The sequence below is a fragment of the Salvia miltiorrhiza genome, chromosome 3 (assembly GCF_028751815.1).
Source record: "Salvia miltiorrhiza cultivar Shanhuang (shh) chromosome 3, IMPLAD_Smil_shh, whole genome shotgun sequence".
In the NCBI taxonomy this organism is placed as follows: domain Eukaryota; kingdom Viridiplantae; phylum Streptophyta; class Magnoliopsida; order Lamiales; family Lamiaceae; genus Salvia; species Salvia miltiorrhiza.
In genome coordinates, this window is record NC_080389.1 from 36245350 (window position 1) to 36250519 (window position 5170).

Genomic DNA, 5170 nt, shown 5'->3' on the forward strand with positions numbered 1-5170 from the left:
TAAAACTCGCATTCATAATCAAGATTATTCCTAGTTGTGAATTATTATAACTTAAAAAGTTGAATTCACAATCAACCTATTCGAGTTGTGAATTTTAGTTTTAAATTTCAAATTCAAGAACATTAACAATACAAAGATCACAAAACTCTCAATTAAAACAAAAATAATTTCTCTAACTTACCTTTGCTTTGCTAAAATTATCAACGTATTAATGATTTTTGCAAGGATCACAACCAATCTATATTCGAGTTGTAAATTCCAGTTTTAAAAATCAAATCCACAATGATAAGTCTAGAATTAATGGATTAAATAAAATAATAAATAAAACTAAGATATACGTGGTTCGATCATAACGATCTACGTCCACGGAGGTTGCTCGAATTTTCACTATGTTTTGTGTAGAGATTACATTTTACATGGTGAAAGTGAAAAAAGAGAATCCTCTATCTAATAATGGAGGCCTTATTTTCCCTCAAAAAAAAATGGAGGCCTTATTTATAAGCATTCAAGTAAACCTAACATTTGGGCCTATTTGACCCCTAAAGCCCATTAGCCCAAGCAATCAGGCCCGAACCCCGTTATACTGATGTACATCTTGTAATCGAGCTGTCAGAGCTGGCGTGTGACATAGCTGAAAAACGAAGCTGAGCCCTGTTAAGTCAGCGTTGCACCAAATACTTAAAATAATCATAATAGTAATAATAATAAGAAGAAGAATAAATAAAAATATTCCAGCCCTATTGTGCACAGCGCTGGTGCATAATTTACTCCTCATCAACTACTCCCCCCCAGTCTGGTTGAACCGGGTCTTCTTCGTGTTCAACCAATGAAGTGTTGTTAAAGCCAACATTGTGATGTTCTCCCAAAGTTACTAAACATACATAGTTTCCTGCAACTCATCTAAGATGAGAGGTTTTTACTCTATATACATGCGGCCTTGTAACTCGTCAGAGACAAAAAATGTCAGCTTTGCAAAACAATAAAGGCAAAATATGTCAACCCTGCAAATTATCAACACATAAGAATTTTCTAACCATGTTAAAATAATTAAAATACTTATAATAATAATAATAATAATAATAATAATAATAATAATAATAATAATAATAATAATAATAATAATAATAATAATAATAATAATAATAATAATAAAGAGACTCTCTTTCGAACGTGCTCATTGAGCCCTTTTATATTACAATCGTGCCAACGGGCAACAGCTCCCTTTGGTGGTACAACCGTGCACGCAGGCAACGGCTCCCTTTGGTGTTACAACTGTGCGGCTCCCCTTGGTGGTACAACTGTGCGCTCAGGCAACGACTCCCTTTGGTGGTACAAACGTGCCCACATGCAACGGCTCCCTTTGGTGGTACAACCGTGCCCGCAAGCAACGGCTCACTTTGGTGTTACAACGGTGCACGCAGGCAATGGCTCCCTTTGGTGGTACAACCATGCGCGCAGGCAACGGTTCCCTTTGAAACATGCTCATTAAGTCCTTTTGATTTTGAATTTTTTATCCCCTAAAAATAGTATATGAGAGGTAGGGGGTATACACCCTGTGATAGCCCCAATTTCCCGGGAGAATAAGAAATGGGCTATGTAACGAGACTACTAAGCTTTACTTGAATAAAATGGGTAATGTGCCCTGAGAATTGGGCTTCATCTCATTAATAGTAAGATATGTCGTGTTTAAATAATAACAAGTACGACATTATAACATAATTATTCTCCCTATCAGGATCGGAAGTTCGAAGGTCTGAGACCAAGACAACGTCTCATACTAAGCATATAATAGACGCGGAAAACAATCGCTAGAAAAGTGATGGAGAGTGAAATTCATATTAAAAATATGAATAAAAGTATTAACATAGTTAGGCATCAGATACTATTCACTAAGTGAATTTATTTCAGCGGAAGTAAACACAGTATTTCTTCAAAATCCACAGCAACAACCCTTCCTCAGCCTCACACGTCACCACCAGCTGCTCAATCTGCAAAAGGTTTTGAAAACATTTGCAGGGCTGAGTACTAGTGTACTCAGTGGGTTGGGCCATTTAAAAACATTTTAAAAAAAACATTTACTGAAAAAGATAATTCATGCTTTAAACAGTATAACGCAGAATGTTTTTAAAGTGAGTCATTCCATGCATACTAAAATGAGCTCATATTTTCCTGGCCATCTATTGGGCATGCTATCTACAACTGGTTGTCACCGAATCTCTCGAGACAATAGGTTCTGGTGTACGTACACAATTCTGGTTAGTAGAGCTAACAATGTTTTGGTTGGCGGAGCCAACAATGTTATGGTAGAAGCAATAACCAATAGAGAGCAAAAACATTTTAAGCATGAACCATCAACTTTAACATTTCATAAAAACGAGCTTATTAGCTCAAACATACATTTCGTAAATAAAGCCTCACCTAATTTGGAGAAAATCCAAACAATATAAGTCAGCTGATCAAGAGCCTAAATATCCTCTTCTGTAGGACCTACAAGATAAGTTCTCAACTTAAACTCATTATTCTAAAATCAAACTTAACCTTCATGACTTGTCATCATTTTCTAACTAGATTCGCAACACCCGAGTTTTCATAAATTCAACATAAAACTTGAAAATCATTTATCTTGGCTAAGGGTTTCAATAATACCCTTGCTCGGCTTTTACTTTAAAAACTCATCTTGAGCATAAAATCAACTTAAAAATATTTTTGCTTACAAACATTTGTAAGACTTTAACTTTTTAATTAAAACATATAACCAAACAAATAAACATGCAGCCCAATAAAAAAATATGCATGAAGCCCAATTTTTTTTTTCTTAATCAAAGACCCAACCTGAGCCCAAAAATAGGCTCCCCAAATTCTTCTCCCTTATTTCCTCTCATTTTTCTCTCACTCTGTATAACACGCTGAAACTCCCTCTCTCTTCTCACTGCTTCGGTTCCTCTCTCCTTCCCTTATCTCACGCTGCCGCCTCCCATGAATCTGGCGGCGCGTCGCCAACGTTTACCACGGCCGCCCTCGTCTCTCTCTATCTTTCTCCCTCCTCCCTCAATTCGCCAAACCCCCAAATCCACAAATCACTCTCTCTAAATCCCTAAGCCCTCTTTCTTCTATGATTTCCGGCGAGGTTACCGTCGGACTCACCCCTCCCCTCTGCTCCAGCCGACAGCAGCAGTCAATCGGATCACCGCCATCGCTGCCTCCCTCCTCCTCTGATTCTTCGAACAGCAGCCACAGCCAACCGGACCGCCGCCGTCAACAACAGCAGCAGCTCTGCTGACTCCTCTCCGAACGAGAACGACAGTAGCACCACCCATCTCTTTCTCTCTTGACCGACGGACAGCAGGAGTCACAGACCGCCTCCACTGCCGCCGTCGGTCCTTCGGCTGGTTTTATGAAGGTTAAGTTTGATTTTAGGACTATGAGTTTAAGTTGAGAACTTATCTTGTAGGTCCTACAGAAGAGGATATTTAGGCTCTTGATCAGCTGACTTATATTGTTTGGATTTTCTCCAAATCAGGTGAGGCTTTATTTACGAAATGTATGTTTGAGCTAATAAGCTCGTTTTTATGAAATGTTAAAGTTGATGGTTCATGCTTAAAATATTTTTGCTCTCTGTTGGTTATTGCTTCTACCAGAACATTGTTGGCTCAAAACCTTTTGCAGATTGAGCAGCTGGTGGTGACGTGCGAGGCTGATGAAGGGTTGTTGCTGTGGATTTTGAAGAAATATTGTGTTTACTTCCGCTGAAATAAATTCACTTAGTGAATATTATCTGATGCCTAACTATGTTAATACTTTTATTCATATTTTTAATATGAATTTCACTCTCCATCACGTTTCTAGCGATTGTTTTCCGCATCTATTATATGCTTAGTATGAGACGTTGTCTTGGTCTCAGACCTTCGAACTTCCGATCCTGATAGGGAGAATAATTATGTTATAATGTCGTACTTGTTATTATTTAAACACGGCATATCTTACTATTAATGAGATGAAGCCCAATTCTCAGGGCACATTACCCATTTTATTCAAGTAAAGCTTAGTAGTCCCGTTACATAGCCCATTTCTTATTCTCTCGGAAAATTGGGGCTGTCACACACCCCTACTCCCCCTCCCCCCAATGTCGTGCGCGTAATTTAGAAGTCAAGCACGATTGTACCACAACACTGTGAAGATCTCTGTCGATTATATAATATAGAAAACCCTCAATAATGTGTCATAGAAGATCCGATAAATAAATCATAGAAGACCCGATAAATATATCTTAGAATTAAATTATCAACGTCCCAATAATAATTGTAACTATTTATAATTTTGACTGAGAGTAAGAATGCAATGATCAAATACGTAGGCTTAGATTCAGATTCCTTGAAATGAATAATTGTAACTATTCATCTTGGAATCGGATTTCGACACGCCGAGTCGGATTCCCATAAACCATGTCGCATTTTATAATGTTTCCAGTTAATTTGAGAAGCTCCCCATAGTCCAGACCACACAGCCAATAATAAATATACCCAGAGATCCCCTGAATTAGGAACAGGGCTGTCGCATGACCCTTTCCCCCGTCATTTAAAGATCCCATGAATGGGGTCAGGGCTATCTCGTAACAACCATCGTTATTCCCGTGCAAAGCTGTCATATAGCCCTGTTCCCCTTTACCAGCTCTGCCTCGTTCCCCACAAAAGCCCCTGATCTTGCAATAGGTGAGCAAAAATAGATCACAGGAAACCAAGAAATATTGATTGATCAGCAAAAATCATAAGTCAAGAAACAATGCAAAAGTGATCCTATCAACTCAGAATTTCCTCAAATAAACCGTCTGATTAAGAATCCCATGATTTAGGAGTAGGATTGTCGCATGCTCCCCTATTAGCTAGAGTAAATGCAAGGCTACCACGCGCCCTCTTAGTTCAAGAATCCCACTGAATGACCGCAGTGCTGTTGGTCTCATTGCGCTGAGAAGTCCCACGCAGGGCCGTCTCCCGTCGGATTAGAATTCTCCCAAGTAAACGCAGAGGTGTAATGGTGCGGTCAGAATTTCCCCAAAACTGAAATCCCAGCCCTGTTATAGCAAAGAAGAACCCAAATCCTCATTAAGAGATGTTGTAAATTAGATGTGAAAGGCCCTCAATTTTCGTACTCTCCCCATCTGCCGAACTACATC